The 25,015-nt window shown below is 44.4% G+C and overlaps 1 protein-coding gene across 1 annotated transcript in view; it reads left to right on the top strand.

Moving 5' to 3' along the window:
- Window positions 1-14,220: 14,220 nt before the first annotated feature.
- The window catches only part of gng14 (G protein subunit gamma 14), a 32,328-nt gene continuing 21,533 nt past the window's right edge, over window positions 14,221-25,015 (top strand). Inside the window, exon 1 of the mRNA XM_065010550.1 lies at window positions 14,221-14,394. The gene's annotated coding sequence lies outside the window, so the exon portion shown is untranslated. The remainder of the gene's footprint in view (window positions 14,395-25,015) is intronic.

The raw sequence follows: 25,015 nt of genomic DNA, 5'->3' as shown, positions 1-25,015 counted from the left end.
CATCTAACATTATAGGAGATGATTCAGAACTGTTATCTTGGCAGAGGGAGGGTGTGTTCTCCCACCTCATCTAACGTTATAGGAGACGACTCAGAGCTGTTATCTTGGCAGAGGGAGGGTGTGTTCTCCCACCTCATCTAACGTTATAGGAGACGACTCAGAGCTGTTATCTTGGCAGAGGGAGGGTGTGTTCTCCCACCTCATCTAACATTATAGGAAATTACTCAGAGCTGTTATCTTGGCACGTTGTGTGTTCTCCCACCTCGTCTAACATTATAGGAAATGACTCAGAGCTGTTATCTTGGCAGAGGGAGGGTGTGTTCTCCCACCTCGTCTAACATTATAGAGTACTCAGAGCTGTTATCTTGGCAGAGGGAGGGTGTGTTCTCCCACCTCGTCTAACGTTATAGGAGATGATTCAGAACTGTTATCTTGGCAGAGGGAGGGTGTGTTCTCCCACCTCATCTAATGTTATAGGAGATGATTCAGAACTGTTATCTTGGCAGAGGGAGGGTGTGTTCTCCCACCTCATCTAACGTTATAGGAGATGATTCAGAACTGTTATCTTGGCAGAGGGAGGGTGTGTTCTCCCACCTCATCTAACGTTATAGGAGATGATTCAGAACTGTTATCTTGGCAGAGGGAGGGTGTGTTCTCCCACCTCATCTAACGTTATAGGAGATGATTCAGAACTGTTATCTTGGCAGAGGTAGGGTGTGTTCTCCCACCTCATCTAACGTTATAGGAGATGACTCAGAGCTGTTATCTTGGCAGAGGGAGGGTTCACAGTACTACATGTACTAAATGCAGGGGTGGTAATCATTATGACATTTGTTTTCGAATAAAATAATGATTTTTTAAACTAAATTAAAGGTTCAATGCAAATTATATTTTGAGTTTAAGATCAACCTGATAAACAACAATTACATGTATTTTTTCACAGTGTTTTTTGTTCATATATACCTATCCCAATCTCTATAATAGAGTGGTATCTGCTTTTGTAATCATATAGGCAGTGTTTCATTCTAGTTAGGGATAGTCCTACACCTACACACCAAGAGATGAACACCATCATCTCTATAACAGACAGGTTTCTGCTTTTATCCTATAGACCCATCAAACTCAACTCTGGAGCTCCAAGGCAGTGCCACTCCTTATTTTCATTGTTCCCCTCTAATCAGGGACTGATTTAGACCTGGGACACCAGGTGTGTGCAATTAATTATCAGGTATAACAGGAAACCAGACGGCTCCAGCCCTCATAGTTAAGAGTTGAATGCCCCTACTGTATAGACAGTGCTTCATCATATAGACAGTCCCACGCCTACACACCTATACAGAGATGTACACCATAATCTATGAAATAGATCTTTTAAACGTTCTACTCTATGAAGGGCTGTGTGGTAAGAGTGGTAGAGTTAAAGAGAGGCATTAGATACTGTCATTTTTATATCCTTGGTTCTTTTTGGATGTGTTTCTTTTCCCACGGCGTGTTGTTTGAGCAGAGGAGCCCGGAGCGCACACACACACACACACACACACACACACACACACACACACACACACACACACACACACACACACACACACACACACACACACACACACACACACACACACACACACACACACACACACACACACACACACACACACACACACACACACACACACACACACACACACACACACACACACACACACACACACACACACACACACACACACACATAAACATCATCATCTCTTGTGTTTATTCTGAAGGGCTTGTGTAGGCTGAGGTTTATACATAGGGCCTATGGAGAGCAGAGCTGGTCCGGCGAGACAGAGCTGAATGTGTGTTTTGGCTGCTGTACCTCTGGAAGAGTGGCTCAGTACATACATCTCAGGGGGAAAGAGAGTGTTTCACACGTCTATGAGAGAGAGTGGGGATTGTGATGGAGGCCACACGGTACTACCATTTAATACATTTCATCTATTATACACACACGGTACATTAGCCCCTAGGCTTGGGAAGTATACCGTATATACCGTAGACAGGGGTATTTTGAAAATCAGACAGTATGATTTTAAGTACTGATTTTTTTTCTTCACAAAAATGTAATTGAGCCACATGGTATGCTAGTTTACAAAGAGCACATGGTATGCTAGTTTACAAAGAGCACATGTTATGCTAGTTTACAAAGAGCACATGGTATGTTCGTTTACAAAGAGCACATGGTATGTTAGTTTACAAAGAGCCTATGGTATGTTAGTTTACAAAGAGCACATGGTATGTTAGTTTACAAAGAGCACATGGTGTTAGTTTACAAAGAGCACATTGTGTTAGTTTACAAAGAGCACATGGTGTTAGTTTACAAAGAGCACATGGTATGTTAGTTTACACAGAGCACATGGTATGCTAGTTTACAAAGAGCACATGGTATGTTAGTTTACAAAGAGCACATGGTATGTTAGTTTACAAAGAGCACATGGTATGTTAGTTTACAAAGAGCACATATTATGTTAGTTTACAAAGAGCACATGGTGTTAGTTTACAAAGAGCACACGGTATGTTAGTTTACAAAGAGCACATGGTGTTAGTTTACAAAGAGCACATGGTGTGTTAGTAGTAGAGCACATGGTATGTTAGTTTACAAAGAGCACATGGTGTTAGTTTACAAAGAGCACATGGTGTTAGTTTACAAAGAGCACATGGTGTTAGTTTACAAAGAGCACATGGTATGTTAGTTTACAAAGAGCACATGGTATGTTAGTTTACAAAGAGCACATTGTGTTAAAGTTTACAAAGAGCACATGGTGTTAGTTTACAAAGAGCACATGGTGTTAGTTTACAAAGAGAGCACATGGTACATGTTAGTTTACAAAGAGCACATGGTATGTTAGTTTACAAAGAGCACATGGTGTTAGTTTACAAAGAGCACATGGTGTTAGTTTACAAAGAGCACATGGTGTTAGTTTACAAAGAGCACATGGTGTTAGTTTACAAAGAGCACATGGTGTTAGTTTACAAAGAGCACATGGTATGTTAGTTTACACAGAGCACATGGTATGCTAGTTTACAAAGAGCACATGGTATGTTAGTTTACAAAGAGCACATGGTATGTTAGTTTACAAAGAGCACATGGTATGTTAGTTTACAAAGAGCACATATTATGTTAGTTTACAAAGAGCACATGGTGTTAGTTTACAAAGAGCACACGGTATGTTAGTTTACAAAGAGCACATGGTGTTAGTTTACAAAGAGCACATGGTGTGTTAGTAGTAGAGCACATGGTATGTTAGTTTACAAAGAGCACATGGTGTTAGTTTACAAAGAGCACATGGTGTTAGTTTACAAAGAGCACATGGTGTTAGTTTACAAAGAGCACATGGTATGTTAGTTTACAAAGAGCACATGGTATGTTAGTTTACAAAGAGCACATTGTGTTAGTTTACAAAGAGCACATGGTGTTAGTTTACAAAGAGCACATGGTGTTAGTTTACAAAGAGCACATGGTATGTTAGTTTACAAAGAGCACATGGTATGTTAGTTTACAAAGAGCACATGGTGTTAGTTTACAAAGAGTACATGGTGTTAGTTTACAAAGAGCACATGGTGTTAGTTTACAAAGAGCACATGGTATGTTAGTTTACAAAGAGCACATGGTGTTAGTTTACAAAGAGTACATGGTGTTAGTTTACAAAGAACACATGGTGTTAGTTTACAAAGAGCACATGGTGTTAGTTTACAAAGAGCACATGGAGCAAATGGACTGATGATCCCCCGTTGAGCAGCAGAAAGTTGATCAAGTTACACGTGAGATTCTCTTGTAATGTTTGCCAGCTAACTACAGAGCCTTCAGAAAGTATTCACTCCTCTTAACTTTTACCACATGTTGTTGTGTTACAGTCTGAATTTAAAATAGATTCAGTTGAGATGTTGTGTCACTGGCCTACACAAAATACCCCATAATATCAAAGTGGAATTATGTTTTTTACAAATTATTTTAATATGAAAAGCTGAAATGCCTAACTAAGTTCAGGAATAAGAATGTGCTTAACATGTCACGTAAGTTGCATGGACTCTCTGTGTGCAATAATAGTGTTTATGACTACCTCCTCTCTGTACCCCACACATACAATTATCTGTAAGGTCCCTCAGTCGAGCAGTGAATTTCAAACACAGATTCCACAACCACAAAGACCAGGGATGTTTTCCAATGCCTTGTGAAAAAGTGCACCTATTGGTAGATGGGTAAAACAAAACAACTACTACTCGCTGTTTATTATCTATGCATAGTCACCTTACCCATACCTACATGTACAAATGACCTTGACTAACCTGTAACCCCGCACATTGACTCGGTACCAGTACCCCCAGTGTTACTTTTTAAAATATTTGTTTTACTGTAGTTTATTTAGTAAATATTTTCTTAACTCTATTTTCATAAAACTGCATTGTTGGTTAAGGGCTTGTAAGTCAGCATTTCACAGTATTGTGAAAAAACATTTGATTTGATTTGAATACAAATCATTATTTTTGGGTCAAATCAAACTCAACACATCACTGAGTACCACTCTTCATACTTGCATCATGTTATGGGTATGTTTGTCATCAGCAAGGACTAGTGAGGTTTTTAGGATAAAAATAAACTGAATAGAGCTAAGCACCGGCAAAATCCTAAAGAAAAACCTGGTTAAGTCTGCTTTCCAACAGACATTGGGAGACAAATTCACCTTTCAGCAGGACAATCATCTAAAACAAAAGGCCAAATATTGCTTACCAAGATGACATTGAATGTTCCTGAGTAAGCTAGTTACTGTTTTGACTTAAATTGGCTTGAAAATCTGTGACAAGGCTTGAAAAGGGCTGTCTAGCAATGATAAACAAATAAACTTGACAAAGCTGGAATAATTTTTTAAGAATAATGAGCAAATAATATATACAATCCAGGTGTGCAAAGCTCTTAGAGAATTACCCAGAAAGGCTCACAGCTGTAATCCCTGCCAAAGGTGATTCTAACATGTATTGACTCAGGGGTGTGAATAGTTATGTAAATGAGCTATTTTGTATTTCATTATCAATACATTTTCAAAAATGTCTAAAAACATGTTTTCACGCATTTTGTGTAGATGGGTGAAAAAATGTGTTTTATCCATTTTGGTATCAGGCTGTAAAATAATAAAATATGGATTAAGTCCAGGCTTATGAATACTTTATGAAGGCACTGTATCTTAGTTAACTATCTAAGATGTACCAAATACATTTTCTCCAGCTCAGGACTCCAGCTATGCATTTGGTTTGCTAACTTGCTCGCTATAGGTGGCTAGCTTGCAAGATCAAGCTTCTTGTTTACAGCAGAGACAATCAATCCCTTGCTGGATCAGGTGTGAGTAGCCTTTTGAGATACTGTAGTTGTATAACTTTATGAGCTGGGTTGTCTATCCATGTATCAAATCAAATGTATTTATATAGCCCTTCGTACATCAGCTGATATCTCAAAGTGCTGTACAGAAACCCAGCCTAAAACCCCAAACAGCACTCAATGCAGGTGTAGAAGCACGGTGGCTAGGAAAAACTCCCTAGAAAGGCCAAAACCTAGGAAGAAACCTAGAGAGGAACCAGGCTATGTGGGGTGGCCAGTCCTCTTCTGGCTGTGCCGGGTGGAGATTATAACAGATGTTCAAATGTTCATGACCAGCATGGTCAAATAATAATAATCACAGGCAGAACAGTTGAAACTGGAGCAGCAGCACGGCCAGGTGGACTGGGGACAGCAAGGAGTCATCATGTCAGGTAGTCCTGAGGCATGGTCCTATGTATTTAGTTTATGTCTGCTTGCGCTAGTTAGCATTTAGCTAGCGTCATCTATAGCAATTCACTAGTAATTTGATAGCATTTGTTAGCATAAAAAAAACGTTAGGAAAGAAATAGAGCCCATTTTTATGGAAAGAAATGGTGCCCCTTGTGTGCACTGCCGGTAATACCGTATACCACAGTATGGTACAGGAATGGTATGGAAATCTGGATACTGCTCAGCCCTAGTAAGCCCTGCTCTGTTCTGTCCTGTTCCCTCCAGTGACATACATCTCCTGTTTTTACACTACCATAAAAGCAGTGATACACTCAAGGACTCAACACTGAACATCATACATTTTTTCTCAGTGTCCCCGACTCCCCAACTGATGCTAAGATATGCTATACAACTGCTTTGCAGGACAGCCAATGAGATAGCAGGCCATGCATGGCTATAAGTCTTTACTATTTCCTGACCATGTGACCTGACCACCAAAAACTCCTATTAAGGCCCTATAAATAGTCTTCTAGCCCAGTCAGTGTGGCATCGACAAGATGGCATTACATGTTCTACCGTATGGTCCATTAGATCAGAAGGCTAATTGAAATGTAAATATGTCATACAGAGTGTGCAACTGTTTGTTCTGTGTGGCCTGCCATCCATCTGTTGTATGTCATGGTAATGGTAAATCAGACAGTTCTATTGATATGGGGTTGTCCATGCAGGACTGACATTGTTACAACAAAGACTTCTGACTGGAGTGGGAGGTCAGTGGGCAATGAGGAATAATACATGGATTTGAACACAGAGAGAGGTGGGGGCGGAGCAAGAATGTGACAGAGATCATGAGAGAAAACATTGTGTGTGAGGGACTTAGAGAGATAAGTGCGTGTGCCTATTTACTTGCATAGATGCCTGTGAATGCGTGCGCCCGTTGTGTGGCACGCTCATGTGTGTGTGTGTGTGTGTGTGTGTGTGATAGAGAGACCTTGCAAGAGCTATTTGATTAATGAACAAGAGGAAGTCACTGGACTTGTGTCATTACAGATGACCTCAGACAGTTGAATGGAGGAACAGAACACAGACTTCCCCCCCTTACCTCAACAGTTTACTCACGCCCACACAGTTTAACAATTAACTCAGTCAGTTCACTAGGATACCACTGCAATACATTCAATACAACACATTTCACTTCCTTCCTTTTCATTACCGTCACTGCTGTTTCACCACGGCTTGCAACACTCCAGTTGTGGGTTTGATTCTCATATGGATATGGTTTCCACAAATAATAAAATACGTGTTGTTTGAAAAAAACACAAGAACTTTATATAAAGTCTTCAGCTAAATGACCATATCATCACCATCACTATCATGATCATCATTATAGTTGTCAGTATCATCATCATTATCACCGTCTCTTCCCAGTGTTGTTCAGCTCTGCTGGAGTAGTCGACATAGAAATAGAATAAATAGACTAGACAGAGAATAGCTTCTCTAATCATTCCCAAAATGACCTCATCTCTGGAACATCCACACCACAGTGTCTCTATTAGTGAGCTGACATTAGTCTGTGCAGTGTTCATAACATGCAGTGTGTGTGTGTGTCTCGGGACTGGGTGGAGAAGCCCTTATCAGAGGGACAGGAGTCAATATAATTTAATTACAGATATTAACTAAGTAGAGAAGGAGACAGAGAGAAGGTGAGGGATACATGAGTGAGGAGAGGGGGAGCAGGATAGAGAGAGAAAGAGAAATATAAAAAAGGCGAGGAGAAAGAGGGAGGAAGGACAGAGAGAGGGGAGAGTGGGGAGGCAGAGAGGAGAGGGAGGAGGAGGAGAGAGGAGAGGGAGAGGGGGAGGCAGAGAGAGGAGGGAGAAGAAGTAGAGGGGAGAGGGGGAGGCAGAGAGAGGAGAGGGGGAAGAAGGAGAGAGGAGAGGGGAGAGGGAGAGTGGGAGGCAGAGAGAGGAGGGAGAAGAAGGAGAGAGGAGGGGGAAGAAAGAGAGAGGAGAGGGGAGAGGGAGAGTCGGAGGCAGAGAGAGGAGGGAGAAGAAGGAGAGAGGAGAGGGGGAGGCAGAGAGAGGAGAGGGGGAAGGAGGATGTAGGGGAAGAGATGAAAGGAGAGAGGGCAGAAGGATTGAGAGAGGGAGAGAAAAGGGGGACGAGGGAGAGAAAAGGGGGATAAGGGAGAGAAAAGGGGAATGAGGGAGAGAAAAAGGGAGATGAGGGAGAGAAAAGAGGTAATGAAGGAGAGAAAGGTGGTTATGGCAGGATATATTTAGCCAGTGAAGGGGTAGAGGGCGGTCTCTTCTCAAGGGGTTTTCCAGGGTATATTTAGGCTAGGCCTCCGCTAAAAGAGAAAGAAACGGAATGATGTGCTTACAGTACAGAAGGACCACCAGTCTGATGTAACACTGTGCAATAAGGGACACGCCCCACTTTTCATCAGGGACACATGCTTCTGCTAACAAGTTAACAACACAAGACAGATTTTAGACTGCCAAATACCACAAGGCAACTGTGGACCCCATTTTATTTCAATATTAAAACTGCTTGAGACTTTTCAACACGTCCACCGACACTCAACTCCCAGACACCACAAACGGAGTGGACAGGGGGTACCGTCAGGAGCCAGTCCACAAGTCTGTTTTCCCCACACAAATGTAGCTAACGTGGTGAAAATGAGAGTAAGACAGACACAGCTGAAAAGTCATGCTAATAATAATGAGGCCAAAACTGTGCGGTCTCAGTAGCGATAATAGCATGCGTACTGGCCGAGGAGCGGTGAGTGGAGAGCGAGCACCGAGCCGCAGTGACGTCATTGTGGTTCCACAGCACTTCCTGTCTCTGCTCTGCTGCAATGTTTGTGTGTCTTGTCTCCATGGCGACTGCCAACACATAAATACCAGAGCGAGAGAAGACAAAAAGAGGGAGAGAGGGGGGATAAATGAGAAAGAAAGAGGTAAAGAAAGAAAGTATGAGCGAAAGAGGGCGAGGGAGAGAGAAAGAAAGAGAGCGAGGGAGAGAGAGAATAGGAAAGAGTGTGAAGGGAGAGAAATAAAGTGAGTGAAAGAAGCGAAAAGAGACAACCTCATTACCTACCAAAGTCAAGTGGACCCAATCTGGGCCTCAGTGGCTGGCTATCTGGACCCAATCTGGCCCTCAGTGACTGGTTAACTGGACCCAATCTGGCCCTCAGTGACTGGCTAACTGGACCCAATATGGCCCTCAGTGACTGGCTAACTGGACTCAATCTGGCCCTCAGTGACTGGCTAACTAGACCCAATCTGGCCCTCAGTGACTGGCTAACTAGACCCAATCTGGGCCTCAGTGACTGGCTGAGTAGACACAATCTGTCCCTCAGTGACTGGCTAACTAGACCCAATCTGGGCCTCAGTGACTGGCTAACTGGACTCAATCTGGGCCTCAGTAGCTGGCTATCTGGACTCAATCTGGCCATCAGTGGCTGGCTATCTGGACACAATCTGTCCTTCAGTGACTGGCTAACTAGACCCAATCTGGGCCTCAGTGACTGGCTAACTGGACTCAATCTGGGCCTCAGTGGCTGGCTATCTGGACTCAATCTGGCCATCAGTGGCTGGCTATCTGGACTCAATCTGGGCCTCAGTGACTGGCTGAGTGGACCCAATCTGGACCTCAGTGACTGGCTGAGTAGACCCAATCTGGACCTCAGTGACTGGCTGAGTGGACCCTATCTGGACCTCAGTGACTGGCTGAGTGGACCCTATCTGGACCTCAGTGACTGGCTGAGTGGACCCAATCTGGACCTCAGTGACTGGCTGAGTGGACCCAATCTGGACCTCAGTGACTGGCTGAGTGGACCCTATCTGGACCTCAGTGACTGGCTGAGTGGACCCAACCTGGACCTCAGTGACTGGCTGAGTGGACCCTATCTGGACCTCAGTGACTGGCTGAGTGGACCCTATCTGGACCTCAGTGACTGGCTGAGTGGACCCAATCTGGACCTCAGTGACTGGCTGAGTGGACCCAATCTGGACCTCAGTGACTGGCTGAGTGGACCCTATCTGGACCTCAGTGACTGGCTGAGTGGACCCTATCTGGACCTCAGTGACTGGCTGAGTGGACCCTATCTGGACCTCAGTGACTGGCTGAGTGGACCCAATCTGGACCTCAGTGACTGGCTGAGTGGACCCTATCTGGACCTCAGTGACTGGCTGAGTGGACCCTATCTGGACCTCAGTGACTGGCTGAGTGGACCCTATCTGGACCTCAGTGACTGGCTGAGTGGACCCAATCTGGACCTCAGTGACTGGCTGAGGGAGGCATGATGGTCTTGACTTTACTACCCTGCACTGAGCCTGGACAGCATTCTGTTGACATAGTACCAAGAGAACAGAGACTGTGACCCCAAGTGCCCAGGTCTGGGTCTGTTCTGGGTCTTGTCTGGGTCTGGTCTGGGTATATACAGTGCCTTAGGAAAGTATTCAGACCCCTTGACTTTCTCCACGTTTTGTTACGTTACAACCTTATTCTAAAAAAATCCTCATCAATCTACACACAATACCCCATAATGACAAAGCAAAAACAGGTTTTTAGAAATTTGTGTTAATTTATTAAAACTGAAATATCACATTTACATAAATATTTAGACCCTTTACTCTGTACTTTTTTGAAACACCGTTCGCAGCAACCACAGCAATCACAACATCTCTCAACAAGTCTGGGCTCTGGCTGGGCCACTCAATGACATTCAGAGACTTGTCCCAAAGCCACTCCTGCATTGTCTTGGCTGTGTGCTTAGGGTCGTTGTCCTGATGGAAGGTGAACCTTCATCCCCATTCTGAGGTCCTGAGCAGGTTTTCGTCAAGGATCTCTCTCTGTACTTTGCTCCGTTCATCTTTGCCTCGAACCTGACTAGTCTCCCAGTCCCTGCCGCTGAAAAACATCTCCACAGCATGATGCTGCCACCACCATGCTTCACCGTAGGGATGGTGCCAGGTTTCCTCCAGACGTGATGCTTGGCATCCAGGCAAAATAGTTCAGTATTGGTTTCATCAGACCAGAGAATCTTGTTTTCCATGGTCTGAGAGTCTATAGGTGCCTTTTTGCAAACTCCAAGCGGGTTGTCATGTGCCTTTTACTGAGGAGTGATTTCCGTCTGGCCACCATAAAGGCCTGATTGGTGGAGTGCTGCAGAATTGGTTGTCCTTCTGGAAGGTTCTCCCATCTCCACAGAGGAACTCTGAAGCTCTGTTAAAGTGACCAAGGCCCTTCTCTCCCAATTGCTCAGTTTGGATGGGCGGCCAGGTCTAGGAAGAGTCTTAGTTGTTCCAAACTTCTTCAAATTTAAGAATGATGGAGGCCACTGTGTGGGTTTTAGCCATTTAGTCCTCTGCATGACAACGGTAGTCAGAGGAAGTTGGTGAAAGCATGCATTCAGATCTGGGACCAGTCTAACAAAACCTTGAGAAGTTTGCTGAAACACATACAGATCTGGGTCCCATCCTCACTGAGTCTCAGTGTATTCCCCGTGTAGAGTGAGTGAGAGATGAGGGAGTGGAGTCAGGTTGTAGTTCGGTCCAGTGGAGGGACGGTCTCTCTCCACTCTCCCAGAGGAAGACCTATTTCCTCTCTGGAATGCTTGTATAATTAGATCCCCGCTGTCATGACAACCAAACTGGATCTTTTTTTTTCGTATCCCGGGGCTGAGTTTAGAGTCACTTATAGTTGTGTGACTCACTATCTGAGACACACTGACTCTGACACTTCACATGACTACCTCACACACACACACACACACACACACACACACACACACACACACACACACACACACACACACACACACACACACACACACACACACACACACACACAGTCAGATTCGAAAACATAAATATTTTAACTTTGGAAAGTACTTGGAAATACACTTGGAAAGTATTGGAATGCATTTGAAAATACTAAAATACACTACATACCCATGCATTTAACCCAGGTATTTGAAAATAGCACTTAAAATAAGTAAGCTATTTATAGGAAATGATTTTAAAATACTTTAAAATACTTCCAATAGAAGAAGTTGATTCGGGCCACATTATTAAAAATGCTCAAATACACAGAAAAGTAGCATTTAACTAACAAATAATCGAATACACATTTTAACCCAGGTCTGACACACACACATACACACACACACACACACACACACACACACACATCACACACATAAGAGTCATGTGTTACACATTTCTCTCAATAAACTGAGCTGAAGGTGCAAACTGACCCAGCGTGAACATGTACAGTAACATAACGTCCACATTCATTTCACTGCACTACGACCCCTACATGTTGCAAAACAGGCATTCCATTATGACCCCCCTACCCCTTACACACATACACACCACAGACACACACACTGACACACACATTGAGCACACAATCCCATGCATGTTTTTTTTCAGACAAGTCTTACACACATACATTCACACACGTACATACACACACACACACACACACACACACACACACACACGCACGCACGCACGCACGCACACACACACACACACACACGCACGCACGCACGCACGCACGCACGCACGCACGCACGCACGCACGCACGCACGCACACACACACACACACACACACACACACACACACACACGTACATACACACACACACACGCATGCACGCACGCACGCACACACATTTTTACTGACATACAGTGGGGCAAAAAAGTATTTAGTCAGCCACCAATTGTGCATGTTCTCCCACTTAAAAAGATGAGAGAGGCCTGTAATTTTCATCATAGGTACACTTCAACTATGACAGACAAAATGAGAAATAAAATCCAGAAAATCACATTGTAGGATTTTAATGCATTTTTTTGCAAATTATGGTGGAAAATAAGTATTTACACGCTTCCCACAATTCAACAGTTCTATGACAACATAACAAATCCACACAAATCCATGAACACTATCAAATTTGTCAGCTGTAATGTCATCCAAAAGACCCATTTCAAGACAAATATATCTCTGTTATCATCTGCCTTACGGTAAGAATCATTACATATGCCTTTGTTAGTGTTGCTTAGAAACAACCCATGTGTGTGTATATGTGTGTGTGTGTGTGTGTGTGTGAGGAATGTGTAACGTACACACTGTGCTTACTGGGGCGTGGTCATCTAAGTAAGGCTCTTTCCTCACACAGTACCCACCCTGAGACTTGTGGCGGTAGGGGAGGAGTGGATGGAGGGAGGAGAAGAGAGAGTAAGGAAAGTCGTAAAGTCTCTAATAGCCTCTCTCAGATGCTCATCTTACCCGGGGGTGAGGAGAGGAAAAGAGGAGGCAGGGAGGGAGGCTGTGTAAACTCTGGACAGGTGCGGACCAAACCACACAGGCCCTCTCCTTCCCTCCCCGCCCCCCCAAGAGTTACCAACCACTGAGCCTCACAGAGCCATGAGGACTCATAAAGATTGTGGTCCCTAAAAAATCTAAACGAGCACCTGTTGCTTCACAACAAAAACAGAAAGTGAAAACACATGATACTTAATTGGACAGCTTAAAAACAACAGAAAGAAGGGCCTCCTGAGTGGCACAGTGGTCTAGCGGCACAGTGCAGTGCTAGCTATGCCACTAGAGATTCTGGGTTCAAGTCCAGGCTCTGTCACAGCTGGCTGTGACTAGGAGACTCATGGGGCGGTGCACAAGTTTTCCAGGTTAGGGGAGGGCTTGGCCAGCAGGGATGTCTTTGTCCCATTGCACACTAGTGACCTCTGTGGTGGGCCGGGCACAATGCACTCTGACCAGGTGTACAGTGTTTCCTCCAAACACATTGGTGCTTCTGGGTTAAGTGGGCATTGTGTCTAGAAGCAGTTGGGTGGTGTTTTGGAGGACGCACAGCTCTCGACCTTCGCCTCTCCCAAGTCCGTACTGGAGTAGCAGCGATGAGACAAGACCGTAACTACCAATTGGATACCACAAAATTGGCGAGGAAAAAGGTGTACGTTTTTAAAATAATAGATAAAAACAACAGATAGACAAAAATATGAGGCTTATTGAATTTGTGGACTTTGGTTCATAGTTTTCCACCTCGAGCATAATCTGTTACTGATGCAGTAGCACAAAATGAAGAGCATCCCAGAGAGGAGAGAGAGGAGAGAACCTCCATGAAAGGAAGATCATAAGTCCATTGCAAAGAAAACAGGTCAACCTAAAACAGTAAAGTATGTTAAGCATGGGCCAAGACATTACACAATAACACCCCATAAAATGTTATCCTCTCAGCCCCAGGCTAAGTCTTGGTGAAATAGCATTGCCCCTTTATTACCAGCATTACAGCTAATTGCCTCCCTGCCTCCTTTCCTGTGTGTTACAGCGATGTGGGGAAGGGGTGGACCCAAGCTTTGACGTTTACAAAAAGGAATCCCCTCAATGGCTGGGGCTGGGCTGCCTGACTCACTCAACCCGTCTGGCTCCCAGACACACACGCACTCACACACACTGTCTGTTCTGGGAGAGAGACAGAACGGAGAGAGAGAGAGAATGAGAGACACTACAACCTTGAAGTTCAACTCAGTCTCTGGGAGAGAGAGAGAGTAAGAGAGTGAGAGAGAGGCAAACAGTCTCCTCTCAGGTATGTAACACTTCTATCTTCTATCACATAGGATGTTCTTTTTTTCACCATTGTCCCAGATAATGGTCTTATTGGATTATTGACGACTTTAGCTTTGTTTTGTTTTTTTAAGTGAGGATATAGGCCTAGGTGTATGTTCCAAACAGGGGAGGGAACCACTTCACTTTTCACCAGCTGTTTGTACAACAACCTGTGGATCAGGCTTTTTACTTTCTCTAGTGAACGGTGGATATCTTTATCTGGATCTGATACTCAAGTGTCGTTTGGATATGCGACATATCGCCCTGATCTAAGAGTAATCTCTGCCGCCAATGTGAACATCCACCCAAAGGTCATGCTGTAAATAGTTTCATTGTCTGTGACAGTCTGTCTAGTCTGTCCGTATGTCTGTCCGTCTATCTATCCGTCCGTCCGTATATCTGTTAGTCTGTCTCTCGCTCTCTCTTTTTGTAAGCCTGTCTGCCTATCCGTCCGTCTGTCTGTCTACGTCTGTCAACCAGCCCTGAGTTAGTTGGGGGCTGAGAGACAGAGCACAGCGGATGTCATAAAAAGTTTGTTGGAAAAGCAGGCGAGAGAAGGACGTGGAGCAGAGAGAGAGGGGGGGGGAGAGCTCTGAACATTCCTGTCATTGTTCAGAAGTCCTGTAAGTCTGCTACAGCGGCCCAGAGAGGAGAGAACCTCCATGAAAGGGAATTATACAGATCACGGTTCTAGTCAAGGGTTTAACCAGCCAGGATGTCTGTCTCTGGCTATCTGGCTCCCCCTCTCTGGGGCTCTCAGCATGGTTCTCTACTGGAGCTAACTGGGCCTCCAGTCCTAGACCTCCAGGCAGGGGGAGTGATGGGGGGGTGATCAATTATCCTCTCACACTGTGCTCATTAGGACTGCAAGTGTCGCCGGACATTGGGGAGAGGGAGGAGTGGAGGGATGGGAAGGTGCAAGGGCGGATGGTGACAAAAAGGAGAAAAATAGATGGAAGGAAGGGAGAGAGAGGAGAGGGAGGTGGAAGAGGGCGAAGAGAAGGAGAAGAGGTGGAGGAGAAGTAGAAGATGAGGGTCTGGAGCTAGGCCTGGTGTGTGTGTGTGTGTGTGTGTGTGTGTGTGTGTGTGTGTGTGTGTGTGTGTGTGTGTGTGTGTGTGTGTGTGTGTGTGTGTGTGTGTGTGTGTGTGTGTGTGTGTGTGTGTGTGTGTGTGTGTGTGTGTGTAAGGCGGCGTGGGCGTCCGTGGCGAAGTACGGTGGTGGTGGGGTTTGGCAGGGGATAAGGCCCAGGGTAGGGTTACAGCCGCTGGGCTGAAGGGAGAGAAGGATTGGCCGGGCTGGGCTGGGTTCTGGGCTGGTACGGCCATCGAGCTTTTTGTCTGGAAATACTTTTTATTTTTATGCTAATGTACCACATGTGACGTGTTCCCTTGGTTGTTGGTTCGACTTCCAGGGAACTTTGAATTGGCTTTGATTCTGTTACCGCTGTTAAACATAACAATGACATTGACATCTTTCTGTGAATGTCATTGAATGTCACGGAATCAGCACTAACTAAGCCCTCACACGCATGCAAACACACACACACACACACACTTACTAGGAGGAAATGGAGGCAAGCACACACAAAGGAACGGGTGTGGTAGTGTATCAAGGTGTGTAGGTCTACAGAACTAGGTTAAAGCCAGTGTGCCACACAGTGATTCTGCTCTCTTGATTGAAGGACTGATTGAAAGGCTTAAGAGGATTCATGGTAATTTACGGTAGGCCTCATCCGGTTTGTGACGATGTCATCTTAGCAACACCCCTGATCCCTGCTTATTTACAGTATTGAGCATCATGTAGATCATGGCAATACAGTAGTTTTCCATAGTAACACATATAAATATAATTAAACTAGACATTATGTTCCAGTCTATATTTATCTGTTTATGTAGAGCAGTGGAGGCTGTTGAGGGGAGGACGGAGCATTCACTCCATTCCAGACATTATTATGAGCCGTCCTCCCCTCAGCAGCCTCCACCGATGTACAGTATGCTGTAGTCTGTAAAAACACACTATTACACTTTGGTGAAAGTAGACCATAATGGTACGGTTGGTCCAGTTGGTTCTGTATTAGGCTATGGGAGCCAGTCCACACCACCAAGTTGAGTATGATGTCAGGCTGCTACAGTATCGCTTTGGATTCAGTTCTCCTTTTATGAGTCGCTAAGGTCAGAGTGCCGCTAACACCTCACTGTGTTTGCTCTAAAGGACATTGTGAAAAAATGCTGTTTGTATATTGATTATATGCATACTGTGTGTGCATTGTACTCTGAAGTGTACTCAGCAGCGACTGTGTGTGTGTGTGTGTGTGTGTGTGTGTGTGTGTGTGTGTGTGTGTGTGTGTGTGTGTGTGTGTGTGTGTGTGTGTGTGTGTGTGTGTGTGTGTGTGTGTGTGTGTGAGAGAGGCTGATTGGATAGTCACACAGGGAGAAGATATGTTTAGAGACAACACACATTGAGATCCAGCTGTCTTCACAGAGTGTTTTCCACTTAGCGTTATGCCCTTGTGTAAACGGCTGTGTAAATGCTACTGCTCAACTCACACACACTACCCAAATATCTGAGAACAGAGAGATTGGTGGCAGGAGGAGTCCACATCTACACATAGAGACAGACACACACACAGACAGACACACACACACACACACACACACACACACACACACTATACTCTCTTTTCCATATACACACACATAGGCTACGTACGCATACACACACACACACACAGCTTGTCATTGCTAAGATACATCTGCTTCTGAACATCACTCAGTCAGTGATGACATTTTCCTCCAATTCTCTGCTTCGCACAGGATTCACAAATTACCAAATGATGATTAGTTGAGAATTAGCCAAAAACTCGTTGACTCAGAATGAGAGAGAGGGGGAAAGCAGTGAGAGATAATAGCCGTCTATCCCTTGAATAAGTGTTTGAGGTGAGGCGGCAGGGCGGCGTGCGTCACCAGCCATGCTGTCATTAAGAGGGGAAGAGGGAAGGAATGAGCTCATAGGTACTAACGGCTGGGGGTTAGAATGGGGAAAAGAAGGCGCCAATATATGAGAGAGAGAGAGAGAGAGAGAGAGAGAGAGAGAGAGAGAGAGAGAGAGAGAGAGAGAGAGAGAGAGAGAGAGAGAGATGAAAGTACATATGGGTACACAGTGTAACTGACTGATATGCTGCCAGAGAAGAGGTTCAGTTATGGTCTTTCTTATAAGGGCGCTGACCTTGAATGACCTTCTGTCTCCAGGAGACTAAAGCTTTAGTAAATATTATGAACATGAAACTGTCTTGACGGCAAAGTTATTCATATGTAACTCATACAGTTAGAAGCATAGATGCAATAAAAGACATCAGATACAACTCAATGATAAAAGGCTAGACATACTGTAGCCTAAACTGTGAAGAAATGTTTGTATTTCTCTAAATCAACTTGCAGCATCCCTGTGTCCACTGAAATGTGAACCAACAACAGGGGCCCTCAATGATGCAAAAACGATAACTCAGCAGTTAATTGAATCTGTCCCCAAATTGAAGTCAGTCACACTCCATACTGTAAGCAGGGAGAACCAGAGCTAGAGAGAGAAGAATGACAGACAGAAACTTCTAGTTGCTCGGTTTCTTCCCAGCAGCCACCTGATCACGTCTAGTCCTGCGCTGTTAATCAAGCTTTGATTGGTTAATTGACCCACAGAGAGCAGCAGTGGTGGCACAGAACGTTGGTTTGGCAGAGCAACCCAGGTTTTGGTCAGAAAGAGAGAAGCTTGTTAGCATTAGCATGTACTCATAGGGCTGTTATGCACCAGTACAGAGAGAGCGAGAGACGTTTGTTAGCATTAGAAGCGCTCATAGGGCTAGTCTGTCCCATCAAGAGATATTATTAGCATGTGCTGGGCTGGTCTGTCTGTAGGCTACCCAGAGATAAGAGAGATATGTTTGTTAAAGTTAGCATTAGCATGCCAACCTGCAGGCTACACAGAGATGTTTGTCAGCATTAGCTAACAATGAGCACTCATAGGGCTGCTTTACACACAGTTCACAGCGTGACCCGGTATGAAGTATAGAATCTTTATCTCTGTGGAATCTTATCTCCGAGGGACCATTTACTCCGGGTAGTTCAAATACATACAAGTTACATTTAGACATAAATAGTAACTGTATATCAACATTTTGAACACAATCAAGTGAGCTGTGTACACATTTTGTAATGAGTGTTTATTATCTTTGGTTTGTGTTAAAACCGCCGGTCTGTTAGACATCAATGACACACTACATTAGCTAATTATAGTCTGACACTACTCTTCATTCACAGATCCAGCTTGGTAAAAGTATATTAGGAACTTTACAGCTTTTAGTGCTACAGCTAGCATTAGCATCTGCCTATACAGACGACAAGTTAGCATTAGCGATGCTAACACGGGTGTACTTTGGCTGGCACGGCAGGCCTTGTGTACAGACACCAGACTAACTTATTTAGGGCCTGGAATTCCCCCCAAAAGGTGCTCTGATACTGACTCATATGGTGTGATCCAGAATCACTAGACTAGAATAAAACAGCTCTCTAAAATTGATATCCGTCCATTAGGTAATGGTTAAATATAGCACTTTGTTAGTACTGGATGTACCAAACTCAGTCTTGACGTGTCATTCACTGTGGCAGAGGAAGAACCCAGCTCCTGTGAGGTTTTGTTGGGGCAGAGTTAGGACAAAACCCCAGCTCCTGTGAGGTTTAGTTGAGGCAGAGTTATGACAAAACCCCAGCTCCTGTGAGGTTTTGTTGGGGCAGAGTTAGGACAAAACCCCAGCTCCTGTGAGATTTAGTTGAGGCAGAGTTATGACAAAACCCCAGCTCCTGTGAGGTTTAGTTGAGGCAGAGTTACGACAAAACCCCAGCTCCTGGGAGGATTGGTTGGGATAGAGTTAGGACAAAACCCCAGCTCCTGTGAGGTTTAGTTGAGGCAGAGTTACGACAAAACCCCAGCTCCTGGGAGGATTGGTTGAGGCAGAGTTAGGACAAAACCCCAGCTCCTGTGAGGTTTGGTTGAGGCAGAGTTAGGACAAAACCCCAGTTCCTGTGAGGTTTGGTTGAGGCAGAGTTAGGACAAAACCCCAGCTCCTGTGAGGTTTGGTTGAGGCAGAGTTAGGACAAAACCCCAGCTCCTGTGAGGTTTGGTTGAGGCAGAGATAGGACAAAACCCCAGCTCCTGTGAGGTTTGGTTGAGGCAGAGTTAAGAACAAAACTCCAGCTCCTGTGAGGTTTGGTTGAGGCAGAGTTAGGACAAACCCCCATCTTAATGGGAGTGACAGAGAGAGGGGCACAGAGGGTACTGTATAACATCTTAATGGGAGTGCCACTTGGCTATACATCCTTCTGACCGAATTCTCTACACTATCCTTGAAAAGCTATTTTTAAGAGGCCACAGGAAGCGGAGTCTTCAAGAAGCCACAACACACTGCTGAAAAAGGATATCAACAATGACCTGTGAATGACAAAGATATGACAGTGCTGAAGAAACACACACACACACACACACACACACACACACACACACACACACACACACACACACACACACACACACACACACACACACACACACACACACACACACACACACACACACACACACACACACACACACTGAGCTGGCTGGAGTTGTAGACAGTGTGAAAGGAGGGACCAGGGGAAGATCCAGAACAACACCCTCATGGACTTAAACAGAAACTATCTGTGGGTTTTCATCTGGTGTCTTTTAGGATAGCACATCTTAGTGTGCCATGGACCTACACTTTTACCACAAGTTACCATGGACACAGACACACACCTCCACCACAAATGCCTCAAGTCTAGTCAACCATGCTGCCGGCCAGGGGAATTCCTGGTAGAGTGATTTTTAAGACTAAAGACTGAATCACATTGCCAGGGATTTCCAATGGCCGGCATGAAGTATGCAACCTGGATCTATTGGGAATAAAGGTGTGTGAACAAACATTTATATATATATACACACACACACCTGGTTGCGCGGCGGCAGGACTTAGCACACATGTGAACACTGTACGTTTACCTCCATGTTCACAGTGGTTAAGTTCTGCCGCCCTGGGGCCACAGCCTGTATGTCTGAACCCAGGAGAGGAGAGGGGGCACTGGGGAGGATCACTGGGACCCTTACCCCAGCCTGGATCTCTGAGAATGGACTTTAGTATTGCCAAAGTTCAAACAGTTAGTGTTTACACCATTGTAATACTCCACATTGATGGACCTATTTGAAGCATGACATTAGGTAACACTTCATTTGGTTTGTAGATGTTCAATAACTGTCAACAACATTTCAGCTAACTATCCATTACCCGTAACCATCTGCAGATCATCGGTTTGGGACTCTGTAAATAAAGTGGGGCCTGACATTATCATGGCTGTTTATATGTCTGTCTGTGATTCTGATGGTCGCTCCTTTCTCTCTATCAACTGGCTGTGTGACCAGGTGGGAAGTCTTTCATCCTCTCCAGGTGCATTAATGCTTCTCGGACTGTATTCATACATGAATAAAATAAGACTTCATAGTCATCCATCACAGTTTTTATTCTGTGTGTGTGTCTGTGTCTGTGTGTGTATGTGTATGTGTATGTGTATGTGTATGTGTATGTGTATGTGTATGTGTATGTGTGTGTGTGTGTGTGTGTGTGTGTGTGTGTGTGTGTGTGTGTGTGTGTGACCCCAGTTCCCCAATGCTTGTAATTGAAGTGTTGGTCTTACTTGTGGTTTTAGCAGGGAGTGTTTGTGTACCCACTGTTTCCTGTCATCCAAACAATACAAATTGAATGCTTTGATCTCTCCGTGTGTAACTAAAACTGTGTTTGGTTACTAGTCTCCATTTGTACAGTTTAGGACATGTAGTGTATTCAAAGAACTGTGAAGGTCTCTCTCTCTCCTCATTAAGAGTAGTAGGTCAGCTATCTCACTGCTGTCTCTTCCTGCTGGGGTAGCTACTGTATGTGTTAGCATATTAACTACTCTGTGTGTGTGTGTGTGTGTACATCCGTGCCTGCATGAATGTGTGTGTGTGTGTGTGTGTGGTCTCTCTGCCCCCTCACTGGGCCTGTCTCCCGTGCCTGCTGTGCTGATAATCAGTGTGTGAGGTTAGCTGGCTCAGTTCAGCAGGAACAGGGGCCTGGCCCATCCACAGTGGCTGGAGGCCAGAGAGAGACATACTAGAACAGGTGAACCATCCCGACCTGAGACCAGTGTTTCACTCCACTAAACCATCGGCAAGAGAATACAGAGGTGTATTCATTAGTGCAAAATGTTTTGCAACAAAAATTACCATTTCTTATAGGACAAATTCAAGGTTAGTCCCTCTCAATTTGTCCAGTGTACGTACTTGTTTGGTTCCTAGTGAATACACCCCCGTCTTCCTCCATCATATACATCTCTCCATCAACAAAAACATAGCCATGGTTCTTAAATTGAAGTACAGGACAGGTGAACAGAAAACAGATTGAATTGTTGCATATGTTTTAATGTTATATTACATAAAATGCATAAATATGTGTGTTTGGTATGAAAGTGGTATGTTTGGTATGAAAGTATGCAAATAAAAGAATACTCTAAAATGCATGATGTTTTTCTTTGTGTTATTTCTCAAGTTGGTTATTTCCAATGAATACCACGGTAACAAAACCTATTCTACAGGTTTATAACAAGATGTACTATCTCTATTTATCTCTCTCAATCTCTATGTTCCTCTTCCTGTCTTTCTTTATCTCTGTGTCCCTCCTCTTTATCTTCCCCGATGTCCTCCTCCTGTTTTATGATCGTATTGTCCTTGTGCTGTAAACTCTCTCAGCCCTCACAGCAGATGTGATGTGGATTGAGTAACAACGGCAAAATGGAAAACTACACATAATGTGCTTTCAGTTACATGTGCAAGTTGTGAAACTTCCTAACTTAGAAAAAAATATGTTTTTTTATTGTCACATATACCAGCTAGGTGCAGTGAAATATGTTGTTTTACAGGGTCGGCCATAGTAGTATGGCACCTCTGGAGCGATTTAGGTTTCAGTGCACATTGACAGATTTATCCCCTTTCTGTAAAGGAACCAGCAACCTTTCTGTTACTGGCCCAATGCTCTAACCACTAGGCTACCTGCCCCCTGAATAGACTAGTACATGTCATAATGTACTACTAACTACATTGCTGAGCTATATTTCTCCATTGGGACTTCATCTGTAAATATCTCAATGTATTTGTGATATTAATCAATATTGTAATGATGAATAAAGGTTGCTAGAACAAAGTAACTCACAAATATTAAACAAAACACCACACACTAAAGACGATGGCTGCATGCCACACCCTTCTAGCGCAAACCATCTGCAATGATGAAATGACTGAAGCTTAGCTATCTGAACACATCATATAACACTTGTGGTGAACTAGAACATGGTGAACCGTGTTGTGAACCAAAAGGCAACGTGTCTCAACTGAATATCACACCACAATATTACATCACAATCCTTTTTTCTGACTTGAGGCTAACGTTTGTAAAACGCTGTCTCTTTTACATATATGGAGGTAGTGTTGCCAGATTTCATGACACTTTACAGATGAATCTGAGCCAAAATCCCACCAAGTCCATTAAAGGGAGCCCAGTTGCAGGTGAGGAAAACTGCCCAATCTGGCACCACCATATGGGGTAACAAAAGACAGATGAGAGGGCACCACCATATGGGGTAACAAGACAGATGAGATGGCACCACCATATGGGGTAACAAAAGACAGATGAGAGGGCACCACCATATGGGGTAACAAAAGACAGATGAGAGGGCACCACCATATGGGGTAACAAAAGACAGATGAGAGGGCACCACCATATGGGGTAACAAAAGACAGATGAGATGGCACCACCATATGGGGTAACAAAAGACAGATGAGAGGGCACCACCATATGGGGTAACAAAAGACAGATGAGATGGCAGATGGGGTAACAAAAGACAGATGAGAGGGCACCACCACCAGATGAGATGGCACCACCATATGGGGTAACAAAAGACAGATGAGATGGCACCACCATATGGGGTAACAAAAAGACAGATGAGATGGCACCACCATATGGGGTAACAAAAGAACAAAAGATGAGAGGGCACCACCATATGGGGTAACAAAAGACAGATGAGATGACCACCATGGCACCACCATATGGGGTAACAAAAGACAGATGAGATGGCACCACCATATGGGGTAACAAAAGACAGATGAGATGGCACCACCATATGGGGTAACAAAAGACAGATGAGATGGCACCACCATATAACAAAAGACAGATGAGATGGCAAAAGAACAAAAGATGAGATGGCACCACCATATGGGGTAACAAAAGACAGATGAGAGGGCACCACCATATGGGGTAACAAAAGACAGATGAGATGGCACCACCATATAACAAAAAGACAGGGGCACCACCATAACAAAAGACAGATGAGAGGGCACCACCATATGGGGTAACAAAAGACAGATGAGATGGCACCACCATATGGGGTAACAAAAGACAGATGAGAGGGCACCACCATATGGGGTAACAAAAGACAGATGAGATGGCACCACCATATGGGGTAACAAAAGACAGATGAGAGGCAAAAGACAGATGAGAGGCACCACCATATGGGGTAACAAAAGACAGATGAGATGGCACCACCATATGGGGTAACAAAAGACAGATGAGATGGCACCACCATATGGGGTAACAAAAGACAGATGAGATGGCACCACCATATGGGGTAACAAAAGACAGATGAGATGGCACCACCATATGGGGTAACAAAAGACAGATGAGATGGCACCACCATATGGGGTAACAAAAGACAGATGAGATGGCACCACCATATGGGGTAACAAAAGACAGATGAGATGGCACCACCATATGGGGTAACAAAAGACAGATGAGATGGCACCACCAAAGACAGATGAGATGGGGTAACAAAGACAGATGAGAGGGCACCACCATATGGGGTAACAAAAGACAGATGAGATGGCACCACCATATGGGGTAACAAAAGACAGACACCACCATATGATGACAGATGAGAGGCACCACCATATGGGGTAACAAAAGACAGATGAGAGGGCACCACCATATGGGGTAACAAAGAGACACCATATGGGGTGACAGATGGCACCACCAAAAGACAGATGAGAGGGCACCACCATATGGGGTAACAAAAGACAGATGAGATGGCACCACCATATGGGGTAACAAAAGACAGATGAGATGGCACCACCATATGGGGTAACAAAAGACAGATGAGATGGCACCACCATATGGGGTAACAAAAGACAGATGAGATGGCACCACCATATGGGGTAACAAGACAGATGAGAGGGCACCACCATATGGGGTAACAAGACAGATGAGATGGCACCACCATATGGGGTAACAAGACAGATGAGAGGATGACAGAGGTCATGTCTTCTTAAAGGGAGGTATGTAGAGAACTTGATGGCTGTCTATTTAATTTTTAATTTTTAAATTGAACCTTTTAACTAGACAAGTCAGTTAAGAACAAATTCTAATTTACAATGACGGCCTACGCCAGCCAAACCC

The sequence above is a fragment of the Oncorhynchus nerka genome, linkage group LG26 (genome assembly GCF_034236695.1).
Source record: "Oncorhynchus nerka isolate Pitt River linkage group LG26, Oner_Uvic_2.0, whole genome shotgun sequence".
NCBI lineage: Eukaryota > Metazoa > Chordata > Actinopteri > Salmoniformes > Salmonidae > Oncorhynchus > Oncorhynchus nerka.
Note: the sequence above shows the minus strand (reverse complement) of the source record. Positions and strands in the feature narration are given on the sequence as shown.